Source organism: Spermophilus citellus, assembly GCF_964194105.1.
Source record: "Spermophilus citellus genome assembly, chromosome: 12".
NCBI lineage: Eukaryota > Metazoa > Chordata > Mammalia > Rodentia > Sciuridae > Spermophilus > Spermophilus citellus.
The window spans coordinates 57,154,881-57,175,230 of record NC_138198.1 but is presented as its reverse complement, the minus strand read 5'-3'; the positions used below and the strand labels follow the sequence as shown (position 1 = coordinate 57,175,230).

General features: G+C 63.0%; 1 long non-coding RNA gene and 1 pseudogene across 4 annotated transcripts in view; one reads left to right on the top strand and one right to left on the bottom strand.

Moving 5' to 3' along the window:
• LOC308631379 overlaps positions 1-20,350 on the bottom strand; it is a 987,731-nt gene that overhangs the window by 144,668 nt on the left and 822,713 nt on the right. The window lies entirely within an intron of this gene.
• Positions 1-20,350, top strand: part of LOC308632042 (phosphatidylinositol 3,4,5-trisphosphate-dependent Rac exchanger 1 protein-like) — a 72,394-nt pseudogene that overhangs the window by 17,603 nt on the left and 34,441 nt on the right. Inside the window, exons 6-11 of the transcript in view lie at positions 6,047-6,208; positions 8,621-8,754; positions 12,080-12,198; positions 13,020-13,169; positions 14,866-15,013; positions 19,324-19,424. The product of the transcript in view is annotated as a phosphatidylinositol 3,4,5-trisphosphate-dependent Rac exchanger 1 protein-like (transcript). The remainder of the gene's footprint in view (positions 1-6,046; positions 6,209-8,620; positions 8,755-12,079; positions 12,199-13,019; positions 13,170-14,865; positions 15,014-19,323; positions 19,425-20,350) is intronic.

Here is a 20,350-nt window from a genome sequence, read left to right as displayed (position 1 = left end):
CGTCGCACGCGCAATGTGGGTGCCTCAGTCTCAGTGCTGCTGACTGCAGCCCACGCCTCTGCCCGTGCCCCGTGCCCCGGCTCTTCCTCCTGCCCATCACTTTCTCCCCTTAGGGGATTGACGGCCTCTCCTGCTAAATTTGAGTTTCCTCACTGTCCAACCTGCAAGGCCGGGCTCCTCTTGGTGGCGTCTGCCCCTCCCTCCCTTGCTCTGCCTACCCACACCTGCCTCCTGCAAGTTCTCTGAGCACAGCAGCAGCTGTCTGCCCCAGGCCCTTTGCACTTGCTGTTTCCCAGCTCCCTAGTCTTCCTCAGGCCTCTGCTGCTCAGATGTCCCCACCTCAGGGACGCCTTCCTTGTCCACTGAGCTGCAGATGAGTGCTCGGCACCTCGCCTGCTCCACTTGGCTTCTGTCCTGGGACCCTCGGTGCCTGGGTGGGTGTTCTTGTCCCTCTTGGGGTGTCGGTTCCTGAGGGAGGTCGGGCAGCCCCCTCCCCAGCGCCTGGAACGGTGCTTGGCGCCCAGGAGAGGCCCGGCAGCTCACGGAGTGAGTGTGGAAATGCCACCCAGGGTTGCCGGCTGCTTCCACGTCAGGAACTGGACTGCCGTGTGGACGCGCCTGAGGCCAGCCAGCCCGAGTGGCCGCTCGTCAGCAGGGCTGCGCAGGACACACGGGGGGCGGGGCAGCTTGTGCTGGGCTTGCGCTGGGAGGCTGGTCCCTGCCCAGTCCCTGGTGTGTCCGCATCTCCTGTGCCTGGTGCTGAGCTGACGTTGGCTGTCCTCGGTCCCCCCGGCTGCAGGATGTGGCCTAGACCGGGTCGGCACCCTTGGGGTGCAGTGGGAAGGGACGGCCTCAGTTCTCGGTGTGCACACGTCACGGTGCTCTGCAGGACTGCGGGGGACACGAGGGACCTTGTGCAGGGGAGGGACAGGCGGAGGGGGGCCAGCCGGGCTGAGCCGCGAGGGAGGATGCGCTTGCTGATCTCAGTCCCCCTGGCCGCTCCTGGGAGAGCTGCGGCACCCGGGCCTCTCAGCAGCCAGCCTCCGGGACAATGGTGACGTCCGGTCGTGATGGCCACGTGGACGCCATGGTCTCGTGGGATGGTGGTGCCCTGGGAGCTCACCGGTGTCCTTTAGTGGCTCCTGCCGTCTGTGGAGCAGCTGTTCCGTGCCAGGCGCTGTCCTGGGTCCTGGAAGTGCAGGACAGCCCGAGCCTGCTGTGGGGCCTGACCCTCCAGGGGTGGACAGCAGCGGGCGGAGCCAGGGTGACCTTGGGCGTGCAGTGTGGCCACTGTGCTTGGGCTGCACCCTGCAGGTCAGGGCTCCGAGTGGCCGGGAAGCGTCCTCTGGGCAGAAGGGCCAGCCGAGTGCCGCCCTGGGCAGGATGCGCCTGGGTGTAGGGCAGGGACCTTCCTGGGGCGGGTGGACAGGGAGGGAGTGGCTCTGTCATGGGCGGTTGCACAGGGCCTGGGGCCACTCTGGGTCTTTGTCCCCCAGGGCGTGGGAATCCTAGGGAGGTGTTGCGACCTGCCTGGGGACCTGAGCTGGCTGCCTGGGGGACTGGAGGGTGGGTGCTGGGGACAGGCTGCGGCACCTGAGGAGGTCACTTCCTGTGCCCTGCCTGTCCTGCCGGGTGTCTCTGAACTGCCTTGTGGAGTGCGTGCTGTGGTCTGGCTCGAGGTCCTCTCTGGACTTTCCCTCTGACACTGATGCTGGGAAGCCCACCGCCTCCTACAGGCTCGTGTCGTCGTGTCCAGCTGAGGGGGCAGGACTGGAGGTCTCTTCTGCGGCCTTGTGCCCTGGTTCCTGCCCTCCCGACCAGTGCCCGGCCTCCACCCGGCCTCTGGGCTGCCTCTGCGACGTGCTGATGTCCTCAGTGCCTGAGCTGTGGGCGGCCACGGAGAGCAAGTGACTCACTGCCAGGTACTGAGGGTGACGGCCCCGTCCCAGGGTCGTCTGCCTGGTCCCTGCAGCTGCGTGGCTTCTCTGGACTCGGGTTTTCCGCCGTGACCGTCTGTGCTCTGACCACCGCGAGTCCAGACCTTGCAGGCTCCGACAGTGAGCCCCGGCTGGCGTGCCGTGCGGGGGCTCGTCCCCACCCTCGTGGCCCTGAGGGCCTCTTCCTTGCCCCCCACTTTGGCCCCGTCTGGTCCTGGCTGAGTGGCTCGTTCCTGTTTCTCCCACTGAACCGGATCTCAGTCACCCCAGCCACCGTCCCCCGTGCAGTGTCCCCGATTCCTCCTGAGACCTGGCTCCACCGGCGGGGACGGGAGCAGGCCATGACTGTGACGGAGTGTCCCGGAGCTCCCTGGGAAGCTGGAGCAGAGCCCTGAGCGCTGCAGCTGGGGTCCCTGGAGCTTCAGGCCAGGGCCACACCTGCCCCTGCCGGCAGTGATCAGGTGTGGAGGGCGAGGGCCGTGGCCGCCCGAGGGCAGTGTCCCCTTGGCACCACCAGCTGAGGGGCAGGTAGAGGCCGCCCAGGGCCACCAGGGCCTGAGCTCGGTGGAGAGCTGGGGCACCTGGAGCTGCTGCCCGTGGCACGTAACACTGCCCAGCAGGGGCCTGCTCCAGCCCGGGCCTCTCCTGCCTCCTGCTCTCCCGGTGGGAGGAGGTGTCCTTAGGACTCACAGGTGGCTTCTCCTCTGTCCCCCTGGCCACCAGCCCCCAAGGCTGCAGCGTCTTGGACCCGCGGCCCAGGCCACAGGAGTCACATCAGAAACACGTGCGTGTCCCCTGCCCAGGAGCCAGTCAGCTTCGGGGCCGGCCGCTGCGGTTCTGGGTCTTCCTGGCCCCGACGGCTCTTGCTTCTTTTCCGTTTTTCATTTTTCTTAAGCGGTGTGTGGAGGGGTACCAGCGCCTCAGCATCTGTGCCCTGCTGTCCTGGGGATGGCAGGAGGGGACCCAGACTGTGAGTCCTGGAGAGTGTCAGCCTTCCTGAGCTTGGAGGGTGGACCCTGGGCAGAGCAGGGGGTTAGGGACCAGAGGCAGCCGGGCCTCCCGGAGATGGCCTTGGCGTCCCCAGGTGTTACTCCAAATGGTCCAGACCCCGGGTGACACCCCTCTCTGTGGAGGGGACAGTGTGTCTTTCCCACCCCTGAGTCCCCTTTTGGGCCCCCGCCAGCCTCAAGTCACAGGGAATAGTGGCCATTGTCACATCTTCCAGGGACAAACCCAGCTTCGTTTTCACGGGTCTGTCCTGTGCTTCTGCTGACAGCGGCTGAGAACTTAATTGTTTTATGACCTTGAAAAATATAGACTTTGAAAACCAAATGTCAACTTGCTGATTCAAACAGGAGAGGAAATGCTGGGCCCAGTGGTACAGGCCTGTGATCCCCGAGACTTGGAGGCTGAGGCAGGAGGATCCCAAGTTTGAGGCCAGCCTCAGCAGCTGAGTGAGGCCCTGTCTCAAAGCAAAGGGGACGTGGTTCAGTGATAGAGCCGCCCTGGTTCAGCACTGGGGGTGAAATGGAGAAAAAAATAAAAAAACAGAATGAAGCATACAGAGTGGCAGGGAGCGAAGACCCGGGCAGCCTGCGGCCAGCCAGCTGCTCCCGAGGCTCTTGAGGCTGCCAGGCCAGCTTTCGGCCTCCCTGGGCTGTTTCCTTGGACGGCTTTTTCAGGTGGCCTCCTGAGTCCCCAGGACAAGAGCCGGCTTCGGCCTCACCAGGACCCCGCCTGCAGGAGGCCTGGGCAGGAGCAGCAGGGACACCGCCCCCCAGCCCCTGGCTGGTCACGCTTCCTCTGGGCCCTTTGGTTCCCCTTCCCCTGGGCCTGGCTCAGCAGGTGGCCGAGCTCCCAGGGCCGGGTTGGCTGCCCGTCCGCCAGGACAGTTTGTCCTGGAGCTGGAGCCCCTGTCCCGATGGCCCTGTGGCCTTGACGCGGTGGGAGACATAAGCCCACGAGTTTGAGACCAGCCTGGGCAACACAGTGAGCCGCTGTCCCCCAAATCACGTAAATAATCAATAAAAGAACTTGGAAGCCGCTGCCCTTTCGGTCCCCCAGCAGGGTCAGAGGCCTGTTTCCTGCCCTGTCACTGTTCTTCTCCTGGTTGTGTCTGTTCTAGTGGGTGTGAAAGGGGATCTCACGTGGCTTCGTTTTGCATTTCTCCAGGGATGAGTGACCCTGGGCTCCTTTTCATCTGCTTGGTGTCCGTTTGCACGTCTACTGTGGAGAAAAGCTTGTTCAAACCTGTTGCCCGTTTTTAAGTAGCATTATTTGTGTTTTTTTGTTCAATAGCAAATGCTCTTTACATATGCTAGACACCAGTCCGTCTCAGGTTCGTAATGTGCATCATTCTCTTGCCCCCTAGAGGTTGTCTTCCCGCTTTCTTGACAATACCCTTGGAAACACTCAAGTCTTTAATTTTGATGAAGTCTAGGGTGACACTTTTTTAGTTGTATTTGACGTCCTGTCTGAGGACACTTTGCCTAACCTGAGGTCACAAACATCTACTCCTGCGTTTTCCTAACAGACTCTACTTCCAGCTCTTGTGCTGAGGCTTGGGCTGCATTTGAGTAGGCTGTTGGGTGACCTGCTGGCCCTGGTGTCTAGTGGTCCTGGCACTGTTTGTTGGAAGACGGTTCTCTCTAACTGACTCCACACGTAAGGTCTTGTGAGGTCTTGTTCTGGATCCCAGTTCTCCAGGCCTGTCCATCTACGGCACCGTGTGCCTCTTACGAGCTTGAAAAGGGAGGACTGTGGGGGAGGAAGTGGCACGTGCAAAGCCGAGGCACGGATATGCTCCCCTGCGAATGGAGGCCACACAGCCGGCGTCCCCCACAGCTCTGGCCAGCCTCGGGCCTGGCCACATCTTGCTTGGTTTCTCCCCCAGCCCAGTGCTGACCGGCGCAGGAGCAGAGGCGGGGGCAGCCAGACAAAAAGGGGAAGTGGCGTTTTTCTCATTTTTACTAACAGCCAGTGTTGGCCCCTTGAGGGGGCCCGTCGGCGGAGGGTCACTGCAGCGTCCCCTTCTGGGGTCTGGGATGGGTGTGGTGGCAGTGGCTGCCACCGTCCTGCAGCCCACCCCCACTCACCCGGAGCTGGCCGGCCTCTTGGGCCTCAGGTCCAGATGCTCAGAGCTGCTCATCTGCAGACGTGTGACGGGGTGGCTTTGGGGACGTGGACAGGTGACAGGTGATGACCACCAGGTCCTGGCCTTCTGGTGTGCCTGATCGTGGACGTACCTGCAGCGGGCTATGGGCTGAGGAGGGGCCTGAAGCTCTTGCCCCGTATCTGAGGCCTGGCACGTCCCTGCCCCTGAGTCCCCCACCATGCCCAGCAGTGCCCGCCTGTGATCAAGGCTGGCCTAGCGTCCCGCGCGTCCCAGCCTGTGCCTGAGGTGGGGGCTGAGCTGACAGAAGGGGCGGGTGGCTGGGGTGAGCATCACATGCCCATCTTGAGTCCCCTAGGCCAGGGGTGTCTTGCGGTGCTGGGGATGGAACCCAGGGCCTTGTGCATGCTGGGCAAACCCTGCGCCACTGAGCTGCATCCCCAGCCCCAAGACATGTTTTATGCCCATTTCACTAAGAAAACTGGGGCTGGGGCAGGATCCGTGGCCACCTCCGTGACCTGCCTTTCTCCTGTCTCTGCGTCTGTCTTTCCTCCTCCAGAGGCACTGGCTCCTCGCTGTGCTTGTTTTATACCACTCGTGCCCCTGCCCCAGGTCCCTTGCACGTGCTGGTCCCTCTGCCCTGACACTCCTCCCTCATATTATTACAGGCCCCCTCACTTCAGCCCGTGGCTGCTCGGATGTGAGCTCCTTGAGGGTCTCCCCGACCTCCCTGTTTGAAGTCACCTGCCCCAAACCCTGGTCTTCTTGGTCTTGTGTGTGTCCCTGCTTGGAGCTGGTTCTGTCCGTGACTCTGCTCCACTAGGACGTGCTGTCCACCAGGCGAGGAGGTTCATCTCCAGACCCTAGCTCTCTGCCTGCCATCGAGGAGGTGCTTGGGTGGCCTTTATAGGAGTACACGAATGACGTTCCCAGCCCAGGTCACACCGGCCCCGCTAGGCCCCCACTGATGTCTCCCTCCTGCCTCTGCCCTGCCCAGGAGCTGGCCAAGAGGACCCCAGGCAAGCACCCCGACCACCCGGCGGTGCAGAGCGCCCTGCAGGCCATGAAGACCGTTTGCTCCAACATCAACGAGACCAAGCGGCAGATGGAGAAGCTGGAAGCCCTGGAGCAGCTGCAGTCCCACATCGAGGGCTGGGAGGTGCGTGCGGTGGCGGGGTCCTGCCTGGAGGGGCCGGGTGGGCACAGCTGCAGGGTGAACTGGAGCCCCGGCAGGCTGGGCCCCGTGTTCTGCTTCTCTTATATAATGTTTATAAGAAAACTGCTTAGCTTTTCCCCAATTAAATCCAAGTAATTCAGATCAGAAGTTTCTCTTGAAAAACTGGTGACGCTGGGTGTGAGTGTCCCATGGCAGCAGCTGCTGAGCCTCTGATCCTTCGCAGCCCCCAGCTCCCCACTTACCTGTGGGCCTGGAGCCAGGGTCCACTGCAGGACAGAGCTCTGGCTGGCCACTTCCTGCTGGTGACTCCAGAGCCTCGTCTTCAGCTGCCATGTGGCGGTGCTCGGTGGTGCTCTCCCGCGGTTCCCAGGACCTCCACCCGGCCTTCCTCGCGTGATGGGAAGTTCCCGGAGGCTGTGGGGGACTGGGGGTGCTGGTCAGCCCAGTCGAGTGGGGGTCAGGCGCGGGTCAGGCTCTGGGCGAGGCCTTCTGGCTCTGCACGCCGTGGGGTCCCCGGCCGGTGGCTCTTGCTGTGTGAGGGCCCTAGTGTTCCTTCCTGCGCTGGGGCAGCCGGGCGCTACGGCATGGCGAGGGTCGGCCGTGTTCGGGGCAGCGGGTTCCACCCTGGCACCTGCATGGCCCTGCCCTCCTGCGGGTCTTCTGCCGGGGAGGGTGGAGGACAGAGCCCCTTTCCCAGACTCCCTTGCAGCTTGGGTTTGGGGTGTGGTTTGGGGTTCGGCTGAGATCTGACCCAGCTGCTTGAGCTCTGGAGGGTGGAGGCCACCGCTGCTCTTTGTGTGACCACGTGGCCAAGGCTGCTGGGGCGGCGCCAGCCGAGGGCCCAGGTCCCAGCTCCTGGAGTCGGGGTGGCAGTGGGCACCCCAGGCCTGGGACAGCTTTGCAGGTGGCCCTGCTGGGTGTCCAGACGCGCCTGGGCAGCGTCCCTGTGAGTGCCACACGGACAGGCGGGGCTCTGATTGCTTCATACCCTGCGGGGGGGACGGGGACTGCTGTCCCCCCACCCTCCAGCCGTGCCCTTGGGACCTGGGTGTCCTGCGGGTCTCCTGCAGGGTGCCTGTGTCCAGGGCCGTGTGCCACCCCCCCAAGGGTAGGAGCCCACCAGCCCTGTCCTGGACCCACAGCCTGGACCACGAGCCAGTGGTGTCCCAGGACAGTGGTCTCGGCACCCCTGTGAGTGGGTTTGCTGCACCTGGCTGGCCCCGGGCACGGGGAGCCTGACCACCCAGTGGGGGGGAGCCTGTGGCTGGCCACGTAGAGCCCGTTCCCCGACTGGGTCTCAGAGTCCCGGGTCAGCAGGTCTCCCTGACGCCAGCTCCCGTCGGTTCCTGGTTGAGCGCGTGCCCAGGGAGTCTGAGTGGTCCTCCCTCCCCGGCTCGTCTCCAGGCAGGGATGGTGAGGTCTCTCGTCCCTCCCTTGGTGGAGCCTGCTGGTCTGCCGCAGGACCTTTGCAGCGTATTCCCGAGCCTCGACGTCGGGCCTGCTGTCCACCTGGTGGCAGCTGGAGGACAGGTGCTGGCTCCAGGGAGCTGCAGAGGTTGGTGGGCGGGTCCCTCCAGCCCCACTGCCACCGCCCTCCTGCCCTGGCACCACCACGTGACCATGCCTGGTGCCAGGGAGGCTGCGGTGGGCATCCCCAGGGGGCAGGAGGAGGGCCAGGACCCGGGCCCTCAGCTGGCCTCCTGTGTCCACGGGCCTTTCCAGCTGCCCCCCACACACGCGGCTCTCTGCCCTGGCCGCTCTTCTCGGGGCTCTACAAGCCCCGCGGTCCCGCTTAGGATCCTCCCAGCTACGCCCCCCCGTCCCTCCCTCAGCCTGTCCAAGGCCAGCTCGCTCCCCCCGCCGTCCCCAGCCACGCCACCTGGGCCTCCCGATGTGCAGGAAGCTTCACGCTCCCGTCACTCAGCAGGGAGGGATGGCAGGGTCCAGCGTCCATGCCCGTCCCCACGCACAGCTGTGGCTAGAGTGACTGCCCACACCACGCTGGGCCCGGTGGTGTCCGTGGCGTGTTCATCTGCTCTGCAAGCCCTTACTGAGCACCTACTGTGTACTGGGGAGTTGTGGGTGCTGGGCATGCAGTGGCATATGCTTATGCAGGTGGCACTCCTGTGGGGAGACAGGACGAGCTGTCGGTGAGCAGGCGCCCAGCCCAGCGCCCCAGTGGGCCCCCTTGAGCACTGAGCTCCCTCAGTCTCCCAGCCCCTCCCGGCTGTGCTGCTCGCCCGGAGGTGGAAGCTCCCACCACAGTGTGCTGGTGTCCGTCTGCTGTGGGATGCAGTAGGCTCTTTTGGGGCTCAGGGAGGTGGGAAGGGAAGTCTGTGCCCGCTGCTTTCCTGGATTGGCCTGCTCATCCTCTGCCTGCCCTTCCTCTCCCAGGGCTCCAACCTCACGGACATCTGCACCCAGCTCCTCCTGCAGGGGACTTTGTTGAAAATCTCTGCGGGTAACATCCAGGAAAGGGCCTTCTTCCTGTTCGACAACCTCCTGGTCTACTGCAAGCGGAAGTCCAGGTGACTTGCTGGGGAGGCTGGTGCCTTGGCTGCCCCCGTGGGCCAGGAGGCGGGGCAGGGCCAACCTGCTGCTTCCCTGAGGTGATGTCTTGGACTTCTTCCATGACTTGAGGGGTTTGTTCTAAATCCATAGTGAGCGCCACATACGCTATTATAAAATGAATTTAAATAGTGCCTTTATTTAACCTAACGTAGCCACAAATATAATGTGATATTTAGTTGTAACTATATATATATATATATATATATATATATATATATATATACGTACATATACATGTGCACATATATACATACGTATACATAAAACAGTAAGTCGGTTTGAAAACTTGGGGTGCAGGTCACCCTCAGCACCCCTCAGTTTTTATATTTTATTTAGAGACAGCGTCTCGCTGAGTTGCTTGGGGCCTTAAGTTGCAGAGGCTGGCCTTAAACTTGTGATTCTCCTGCCTCAGCCTCCGGAGCCACTGGGATTACAGGTGTGCCCCCTGGGCCTGGTTGAGCCTCTGATTCTGAAGGAGCTCAGAGCACTGTGTCGGAGACCTCCCCCACCCAGGTCCCAGACAGGCAGCGTCCCGCGAGTCCCCGCAGGGACCAAAGTCAGCAGGCACCTGGCTGCTTCTCCAGGTTGGAGGGCTGTGCACACCTGCCTGCTGAGAGCCTGGCACCAGGCAGCGAGCCGCCTCTGATCGGGAGTAGAGAGTGGAGCCCGGGGGCCTGGGGATTGGGCAGTGGTGAGGGGAGTCCCAGCCCCCCTGGTGTGGCCACAGGAAGCGCCTGAAGCAGCCGTTTCCCACCCGCTCCATCCAGCCACCCGCAGACCTCCAGCCACCCACCCTCCTCCACCGGCCTGGCACACCTCACCCTGCACCCGCTACCCTCCCTCTACCCACCCGCTCACCCCAGCCCCGAGCATGCACACCACCCCTCACAAACACTGTGCTGTGCGTCCCCTCCCGCTGGGCTCCAGGAAGAGCAGGGCGCTCCGAGGGCGGGGCAGAGGGGACGGTGGCATGTTCAGACCGTCCTCAGAAACTCAGCGAGGCCCTGAGCAGCTCGGGAGGGCTGGGCTGGAGCTCAGTGGTCAGTACCCCTGGGTTCAATCCCCAGCACCCAGCACCCCAAAAAAGCAGGAGGCTTTTAAAAGCCCACCCTGCGAGTTGCCCAGGGCGAACTACGGCCCAGAGGGCTCACGGCTCCGTGCCAGCTGCCTGCTTAGTGTGTCGCAGTCAGGAGCGTGGAGAGTCCGTCACTGTCCGCCGCTGGCCTCGTTTCACAGGGTTGGTGAGCAACAGTGCACAGTGCAGGTGTACACGGTGTGCATGGCCCGTGGCTGGGGCGTGGAGTGGAATGTGTGTCCTCTCTTGGGTGTGCACATCCCTGTAGGTGACACTGAGACCTATAGCAGGTTCTCTATAGAGACGTAGACCCCGAGGGCGTCCCATTTGGGTGCGTGTGCACACACCCACCTCACACACCCACCTCACACACACCTGCCACACACACCCACCTCACACACCTGCCACACACACCCACCTCACACACCCACCACACACACCCACCACACACACCCACCACACACAACCGCCACACACACCCACCTCACACACCCACCACACACACACACCTCACACATACCTGCCACACACACCTGTTTACACACACCCATCTCACACACCCACCACACACACCCACCTCACACACCCACCACACACACACACACCTCACACACACCTGTCACACACACCCATCTCACACACCCACCACACACACCCACCACACACACCCACCTCACACACCCACCACATACACACACCTCACACACACCTGCCACACACACCTGTTTACACACACCCACCACACACACCCACCACACACACCCACCACACACACCCATCTCACACACACCTGCCACACACACCCACCACACACACCCATCTCACACACCCACCACACACACCCACCACACACACCCATCTCACACATACCAGCCATCCTCAGGAACCCCTGAGGGCCAGGCCTGCAGCTCGTGGCCTGAGGACCTAGGGGTTTCCTGCCCTGAGAGCAGCAGGCTCAGACCCAGGAGCCGTGTGTCTGTCTGAGCCTGAGGGCGGGAAGGAAGCACCCCGGAGCCCCAGCCTGGCTCTGAGCCCCCTCCCTCCACACCTGCTCACCAGCCGTCCTTCTCTTCTGGCTCCGACCTTGTCTGATCGGAGTGCTGGGTGGGGGTGTGAGTGGCCAGCGGGTGGTGGGTGCACACTGGAGGCAGAGACAGAAACAGGTCAGGGCTGGGGAGGCTCGTGCAGAGCACCAGGTCTGCCCCACAGGACTTGCCGTCTGCCACCCACATGGTGCCTTCTTGTGTCCTCGGAGGGTGGACGGCCGAGACAGCTGTCCTACAAAGGGGTGAGGCCTCTTTTACAGTCACTGATCCCAGTCATGAGAGCCCGGCCTCCATCCTGAGACCACCCAACGGCCCCACCTCCTAACACCAAGCTTCAGTGGTCAGGGCTCAGCACAGGAGTTTGGAGGGACACCAACTGTCAGGTTGCATCAGGATTGAGCCCCTGAGCAGCGGAATTCACCCAAGTGAATGAATGAGTTGTGGGTGGGCGGACGGACTGCTAGGTAGATGGTGGGTGGGTAAGATGGGTGGGCCAATGGACGGATGGGTGGGTGGATGGACGGACGAACAGGTAGGTAGGTGGGTGGGTGGATGGATGGATGGATGGACTGGCGGGTAGGAAGATGGATGGATGGATGGATAGGTAGGTGGGTGGATAGATGGGAGGGTGGGTGGATGGATGGGTGGATGGATGAACTGATAGGTGGTTAGATGAGTGGGAGGGTGGATGGGGGATGGATGGACTGGTAGATGGATGGATGGGTGGGTGGATGAACTGATAGGTGGGTGGATGGGTGGGAGAGTGGATGGGTGGATGGTGGGGGGATGGGGGATGGTGGGTGGGTGGGCGGGCGTGCGGGTAGATGATCACCTACCCCAAGCTCTCCTCCATTCTGGCCTTTTTTCAGGAAGTGCTTGTTGGGAGCCCCGTGGGCCTCTTCCCACTTGCTGGTCAAGGAGATGGGGTTTCTGTCGCTTCTCGCTGGCCTCTCACGTCGTCTCCTATTATCTGGGAAGTGGTCCTTAGAGGTCAGCAAGGCTCTAGGCCTGCTTCTCTGATGAGAAAACTGTGATGGAGAGAGACGGCTGGCTTAAGCCACCGCCCACCGGCTGACCATCCTAGCCTGACCCAGCTCTGTCCTGCGTGTCCTTCTGTGTTGCTGTCTCCCTCAGGGGACGGTGATTTCCCAACTTTTTCAGGGTCACTGGGAGCAAGAAGTCCACCAAGAGGACCAAATCCATGAATGGCTCCCTGTACATCTTCAGGGGCCGAATCAACACCGAGGTCATGGAGGTGGAGAACGTGGAAGACGGGACAGGTAGGCCTGCTGCTCAGCCCGGCCCGTCCCGCCTGCCCAGACGACTCCTTTTACTGTGATATGTAACCTGCCTACAGACAGTGCCTGGTGGGCAGGTACCCGAGTGAGCCCCCGGGGCGTGAGGCGTCCACCTGAGAGAAGGCAGCGCCCTGTCCTTCGTCCTTCCTGTGGGGCGCTGCCGGCCCAGGAGGGGCCTCAGCTGGACTCTGTGATGACCGTTTCTTTGCTGTTAAACATATTTCCCCCACTGCGTCTTCCTTACTGAGCATTTTAAGTAAAATCCCTGTGCTCTCGAGCTCACTAAGTGGATGTGCCTGTTGAAGAGGCTCTGGACACACTCAGTCACGTGCAGTGCCACAGCTGTCTAGCCACAGGTTGTGCCACTGCCTGTGGTGGGTCCCCGCTGCCCCTGCCGCGGGTCTTGGCACACGTTGCCCTCCGTGGCTGGGTGGTGTCCACTGCAGGAGTGTCCTGGTTCACCTCAAGGCCCTGCCCTTGGCCTTGGGGCTGTACTAGTGCCCGAGTGGCACAGGGAAAGGCTGGGAGGCCCCCTGGGCTCCTGACAGGTGTCCCCTGCCACTCCGTCTGCGTGCCTACACGAGGCCCCGTGTCATTGAGGACCTGAGGGGTCTTTGAGGAAGGTCTTCCTTTCCCCCAGAGAGCAGCCAAGAAGGGGTGGTTCCGACAGTGAATGTCCAGCTCTGGGTCCTGCCCCTGCTGCTGGCCCTGCCCCTCCGTGCTGGAGCGAAGGGCGGTCCCCACCTGGCCTTGGTGGGACGTCCGGAGTCACATGACCCACCCCTGCCACCTGTCCCTGCCAGCCGACTACCACAGCAACGGCTACACGGTCACCAATGGCTGGAACATCCACAACACCGCCAAGAACAAGTGGTTCGTGTGCATGGTCAAGACGGCCGAGGAGAAGCAGAAGTGGCTGGACGCCATCATCCGCGAGCGGGAGCAGCGCGAGAGTGAGTGCGGGGCCCTCCTGGCGGCTCTGGGCTCCGGGTGCCTGGGCCGCGCAGGGCTCTGCAGGCCAGGGTGGCCGACGAGGGGCCGAGGGTTCTCTCCAGAAAGCTCCGAGCTCCGAGACGAGGAGCTGGCGGGAGCCACGGGACTGTGCAGGGATTGGTGCCTGGGGTGGAGGTGATGGGGCTGCCCCATCCCCCCAGGACGCCCCCTCCCCTGCTGCTCACTGGGCCTGTGCTTCTTGTTGGTGTCCGCTGGCTGAGGGTCTGGGAGAGGCCCTTCCGGGCTTCCCCTTGAGCATGGTCGGGAACCCCCTGGGCACAGGGACTCCGAGGCAGGTCAGGTCACAAAAGGGACCCCAGGGCTGGCAGTGATGGGGTGTGGGGTGTGTGCTCTGAACTGGGGGGCGCTGGGCTGTGGGCAGAGGCCCCCGGGCTGGGAAGGGCCCCCGTGTCCTCATCTGTGGAAGGCAGACGTTCCTGGGCAGGGCTGTGACCCTGCTGCGTGAGACCTGGCACTTGAGGACCTGGGGAGTCCAACGCGTGGCCCCAGACCCCCCACTGCCAGGTGTGCAGAGCAGGGGCCGGCCTCTGTCCCCTCCTGTTTCCTGCTGTTGCCGTGGCGTGGTGGACAGCTGTCCCTTGACTCCCTTCCTAGCTGGTCTTCCCCGGGACCCAGGAGCAGCCGGGGGCCCTCCACTTGCCCCGGCTCAGAGTCTGACTGGCCCAACCCTGACCCCTGCGTCCCACTCCCCAGTGTTAGTCGATGGGCAAGGAAGGCCATTGGGTCTGCGTTCCGCATGGCGCCAGGTTCAGGCTCCACCGCCCTCCACCTACAGCCAGGCACTGGTCACTGTCACCTCTGGGGAGGGGGCAGCACGGCCACTGCTGTGGGCGCCTCTTCTCCAGGAGACTCCTGCACCGTCGGGAGGTATTTCCAATGTTGAGTTTGCATCAAAACATTAAAGACCCAGTGAACTACGGGGCTGGGCCCTTGTTGGGCAAGGATGTGACCTCTGAAACTGACCAGGGTGGCTATGGCAGGCCTGGGGGGGGTGCTGTGGCCGGCACTGGGTGACCATGGTCATGGGTCAGGTGGGGCCCAAGGGGCTCTGGTCATTGGAATTGGGCTGGTGCGCAGGCTGGTGCTGTGGTCAGGAGCCAGGTCTGAAGCCCACTTCCTGGATCAAAATCCTGGTTCTGCCCTTTCTTGTTGGGCCGTCGGACTGAGAACCTGACTTCCTTGGGCCTCAGTGTGACCTGGGGACGGTCCTGGATCCTGTCATGGTTCCAGGTTCTTGTGAGGGACCCATTGCGTGTCGTCCCACTGTGAAGGTGTCTGCCGTTATTGCTTGCCCCTGCTGCTGTCCAGACTGGACGGTGTGCAGAGAGGAAGGTCAGTTTGGAGGGTCGGCCAGCTGGCAGCCCAGGTTGGAGTGCAGGGGGCTCCAGGCTCTCTGCCAGCCTCTGTGGTTGGAACCGCACCCGGGGCTGGGGGAACGTGGCTGTGGGGCTGGCTCCCGGGGTGAGGGCCGGACCCTGCCGTGCGAGGCGGGCCTGTGAGGACTGCATGGCAGTGTCTGGAGCACCGGTGGCTGACAGGAATTGCTCATGGCTGCCTGGGTGGTCGCGGTGGGGCTGGTGGGGCTGGTGGGGCAGTTTTCAGGAGCTGCGGCTGCTCCGCTCTGTCCCCGAGCAGGCCTGAAGCTGGGTATGGAGCGCGACGCCTACGTCATGATCACGGAGAAGGGGGAGAAGCTGTACCACCTCATGATGAGCAAGAAGGTGAACCTCATCAAGGACCGGCGCCGGAAGCTGAGCACCGTGCCCAAGTGCTTCCTGGGCAAGTGAGTGCGCCCCGGCCGACTCCCACACCCCTCCCCGCGCCCTCCTGGGCAGAGCCACCCAGGACCCCTGTTCCTGTGGAGCCACCTCAGAGTCACGAGGCTGGGGTCCCAGGCGGGTTTTCAACCCACTGTGAGGTCCTTGTCACGCCATGGCTGGCAGCGCATGCATGCCGTGGAGTGGCTGCCCGCTGCTGGCGCCTGGGGTGGCCGAGCAGAAGGGGAGGAGGGTGGGAGGCGGGTGGAGCTCAGCCCACTCTTCACTTTTTGAAGCTTCTGGTAGAAGTGGGTGTCGACCTGGGCTGGACAGGAACCTGGACATGGGGAGGGAAGTCTCATAGGAACCCTGCATGTGGGAGGAAGGGGCAAGGCGGTGGGTACCGCAGCCGGGGGAAGAGGAGATGGGAAGTGGGAGAAAGTCGGGCCGAGCGAGCCTGGTTTTAGCTGTGCTAAGGTTAAAATGCCTGCAGACAGTCGGTGTCCACTTGAGCCCAGCCTGGAGGGGTGGGGCCCAGGGCCGAGCTTGGGGTCCAGGTCAGCAGCTGGGGTTCTGCTTTCCCTGGGGTGTCTGTGGAGAGGAGCGTTGGGGCCTGGGAGGCAGCGGAGGGGCCTGGCTGCTCTCCACCAGCTCATCTCTAATCCTGGCTGAAAGGACACTGGCCCCTTTCTGGGAGGGGCTGCTTCCGGCCTCTGGTCAGAGAACCTTCCTACCTCCTGCCCAGCCCAGAGTGTCAGAGGAGCTCCTCCTGCCCCTTTGAACCAGGGCCAGGTTCACAGCCTGCTTTTTAGCCATGGGGCCCAGGAGGCCACAAGCCCCGAGGGAGACCTTCTAAGAAACCTGCCTCCCGCGCAGCGCCCTCTGCACCTGCCTGGCTGAGGCCTCTTTCCCACGGGGCCAGCTCCCGAGCTCTGCATGAGCTGGTCCCCTCCTGTGGACGGAGTCAGTGGCCACAGAGACGGTTTGTCCAGCCCTGCCTCTGCTGCCCGGCACTGACAGAGGCGGGTCACTGCTGCTGTCCCCACTTTAAGGGCGAGGAGAAGGCCCAGCACGTGGGCTGGTGACTTGGCGTGCTCTGCCCATCTCCTGCTCTGCGTGTTTGCTCATTTTTATCTGTGAATCCAAAACGTGTCTGGTTTGGCTTTTCGGTCTTCAAGGGCTGGGCTCAGGTCTCGTTTCCCTCACTCTCTCGCTGCGTGACATTGGACAAGCCTCTTAACCTTGCTGAATTTCAATCTGTGATCCAAGAGAATAAAATGGCCCTCAGGGTTGCTGGAGGAGGCAGGTGACACCTGTGAGGTGGCTATACATAAAAGTGACCTAGGTGCAAAACCTGTGTGTCACTGCGGAGGCCCCCAGGGGGCCCACACCTTCAGCCACTCTCAGGTTAGTTGAAACCATCAGATTCAACCATCCTTTGCTCCTATTGACCCAACCCCTCCCCTGGGCCAGCTGGGGACAGAACCCTGGGAGTGCCTGCCCTCAGGGAGACACCTGTCTAGAGAGTAGCCAGACGCAGGACGCAGGACGGATGAAGTGAAGGGGTCTTTCTGGACTCTGCCAGGAGCTGCAAGGCAGGGAGGGAGTGGGGCTGGTTCAGGGGGTGCACGGGCCTCTCGGGGTGCTGTTTCAACAAGGTCCGAGTGACCAACACCCGCCAGAAGACCCGGAGCAGCCGAGGGAATAGCAGGTGGGAGTCCTGAGGGTGGAGGGAGGCCAGCAGGGAGGCAGGAGGCCGCAGGTGGCCACAGGGTGGGAGACCAGGGTTGCCACGGAAACCAGAGGGGCTGGGTCAGCAGCACCTGGGTCAGGGCTCTAATTTTATTCTAGGTGCTGAGAAGGCACTTCGGAGGTGCAGCAGGGCCTGGGGTGAGGATGCACCTCATCACAGAGGCCAGAGGAGGGCGCTCTTGGGGGCTGCCAGAGCTCAGGGGACCACATGGGACAAGGTGTGGTCAGCAGGGCGGTCAGCGAAGGCTTCCTGGAAGGAGAGAGCCTTGGTTCCACAGTCCGTGGTGGTTAGAGGCAGTTGAGTTACTGACATCTGCTGGAGGTGGACCTCCTTACTGACCTGGAGGGGGCGGCCTCCCTGCCCAGGCCTCCCTGCCTGGGCCTCCTGTGTGCCCAGGTGTGGGGATGAGTTGTGAGGAGGAGGAGGATCCATTTGTCAGGCGTGCTGTGGACACCTCCACCATGGTGAGAGCCCAGGCCTAGCAGGCAGCAGGCAAGACAAAGGGCCCCTCGAGGGGACTTGGCTTGGTGGCCTGGCTCCGCTGGGCCTTGGCCTTGTGTGGGCTAAGTGAGTGTTTAGTGGGTCAGGAGGAGGCCGGAGGCTGACTTGCCCTGATCAGCGGACCCCAGCCCTGATCTGCAGCAGCTCTGGCCACTCCAGGGGGGCTTTTCCCGTCCAGGGACAGCAGCCTGCTCTAGGTCACATCTTTCTGGAACCTGGACCTTGCTGCCCTTCGCGCTACACTGTCTGCCCTCCCAACTGGCTTCTCACACACTGAGTCCTGCCCTGTGCTCACTCACGGTGTCCCACAGAGTCCCACGCCTTCCCTGGGGCCACGCTCCTGGGCACTGGCTGCTGGCTGGAGGCGGTGGGCGGGAGAGCGCAGGCCCCGCAGGGAGAGCTCGGCTGGTTGTGCAGCTGGGTCCAGGCCGAGGTTCCTTATGACCACAAGGTAACCCCACCAAACCCAGAATGTTCCTGAGTGAACCCCTTGCCAGGTGGACCCTGCGAGGCCCAGACAGGGATAGAAAGTCGCCCAAATTTGTCCAGAACGCCGTGAACCTTCCTGATCCCCAGAAGGTGGCAAGGTCCAGCTTGGGAGCTCATGGGTCCATGTTGTTGTCCTGTGACTGTCTTCTCCCACCCCCGCAGCCACTTCCTGTCACTCCTTCCTGGCTCAGGGCTGCTGGCCAGTGCTAGAGGTGGCCCCCAGCCGGACAGCTAGTGGGCAGCTGGACGCTGGGTCCCGGCTTCCGAGAGTGGGCATGCAGACATCCGCTCCCTCCTGCAGCTGCTGGCAGCGGGTCTGGGTGCTGGGCTGTGGGACTCTGAGAGTGAGCGCTCTCCTTCCCCGCGCTGGTCTCCTTCCCGCCTCCAGCAGGGCTTTCTGACTGCCTGGCACACCGCTGCCTACACACCGAAGGGCTTCCCCTGCCAAACCCCGGGAGGCTAAAAATAGTTTCCCCGCGGGACAGCAGGCTTCAGTGAGCAGGAGAGCGTGGGGCCCTGGCTGGCTGCCACCTGCTGTCATTGAGCACAAAACAGGTCCCCCTTCCTGCTCTCTCATGAGGGCTAAATTCTGTGCTGAGCCCAGGAAGATCTCCCGGGAGCGGGGCCCTGGCCTGGCTGGCCTCTCCCCACCGGGTGTGCTGGGCTCGAGAGCCGCCCGTCTCCTCTGCCCCCCGACATACTGTCTCCCCGGCCTTCCTGCTGACCCAGAACAGTCCTCCTTGCTTGATGGTTGCTTCCTTTATTTGTTTAGTGGATGATTAGTGCGTCCTGTTGTGCATGAGGCCTCTCCCAGGCTGGGACACAGTAGGTAGCACTCCGTTCACAGGGAGATTACATTCTGGCTGTAGGAGGTGGCTGAGAAAGGGATAAATCTGCAAATGAGATAAATTCAGACAGTGATAAGCGCTACGGAGGAAGAACAGGGCGACTGAGTGGGTTGTGTTGCCAGACAACACGCCTCCTTCAAGGAGGTGATGTTTGTGGTGAGACCTGAAGGATGAAAAGAAGGCCACGTGAAGAGCTGGGGAAGGGCATTTCCAGGCAGAGGGAACAGGCAGTGCAAAGGCCCTGGGGCAGGAAGAGTCTGGCACCTTTCAGGAAGGGAAGATCCTCTCACCTTCCTTTCCTTTACCGGCCCATCTACTTGCCTGCCAGTCACCTGTCCATCACTTGTCTGTCTGTCCATTCATTGGTCCACCCATCCGTCCACTGCTCCATCCTTTGAGCCTGAGGCAGACCCAGGGCCTGGCCATGTGTCCCTCTGCCATGGGTAATGGGAGATGCGCAGGCCTCCACTGGTGGCCAGGCTGGGCTCCCCAGCCTCGCTTTCCGTGGGAGGTTCTGACTGGCTTCAGGGTCCCATGGCCGGGCCCAGCCCTGCAGCCCCCAGCCCCAGCCCCAGCCCCCCAGCCCCAGCCCTGCAGCCCCGGCCCCGCAGCTCTGGCCCTCCAGCCCTGGCCCCCAGCCCCGGCCCCCCATCCCGGCCTGCTAGCCCCAGCCCTCCAGCCCCCCAGCCCCCCAGCTCTCCAGCCCCCCAGCCCCGGCCCCCAGCCCTGTCTCCTGTTCCCACAGTGAGTTTGTGGCCTGGCTCCTGGAGATCGGCAAGATCAGCAAGACAGAGGAAGGGGTCAACCTGGGCCAGGCTCTGCTGGAGAATGGCATCATCCACCACGGTGCGTGGCCGGCCGCGGTGGGCGGGCGTCAGACCAGGCAGACTGCGCGGCCGCAAGCCGGGCCCTCCTGGGCAGCTGCCCGCTTCCCCGCCCGCCCTGCCCCCGGATGTCCTCACATGGCTGCTTCCCGGCCTTTCCCCGGGACAGGAGCAGACAGGGACACCTGGGAGAGGTGGTGGCAGGGATGTCCCCCCCACCTTTCAGAGGGGAGGGTCACGGCCCAAGCTTCAGTGTTCCACGAGCAGTTACCAAGCGCCAGGCTGGGCGTGCTGGCCACACGGGGTGGGCAGGCAGTGCAGCCGCCTGTCCCCGGGGAGCTGGCCTTGCCACTGGGGGAGGATAAAACCCAGAAATAAAGGTCTGTGTCCAGGAGGTGTGGGTGCCCAAGGAGCGAGAGCAGGGCGGGAGGTGACCTGTCGCGGTGGCTCATCTCCAAGTGGGGTCTGGGGGTCTCTGGGAAGGGGGCCCAGGCCAGTACCCAAAGGTGAGGGGCAGCCCGAGCCAGGGTGGCTTGTTCAGCGCAGGCAGGGAGGCAGCAAGGCTGCCTCTGAGCGGGCCGTCGGGGGACGAGGACGTCCTGGCCCACAGGGCAGTGGCTCTCGCATGCGTGAGGGCGAGGCCCTTGCTGAGTCCTGCAGAGAACCTGCGGCTCAGGGCTGCACCTCACGCTTCCTCTGCTGCTGGGCAGAGGTGCTGGGTCCCAGGTGGGAGCAGGAGCCCAGCGGGGGCAGCTGTGGGGCTGGGGGGCCTGGCCTGAGAGCTTGGGGTTTGGAGGTTGGGCCTAGCAGGATTTGCAGGGATCACAGCATCCAGGGTGACTTGGAGGCTGTGTGGCTGAGACCCCTGGGCCCCCCACAGGCTGAGCCAGACAGGTGGTCTGGGCCCCTCCTCCGCAGGTGCCTGGCCTGCCGGAGGTCTCCGGTGGC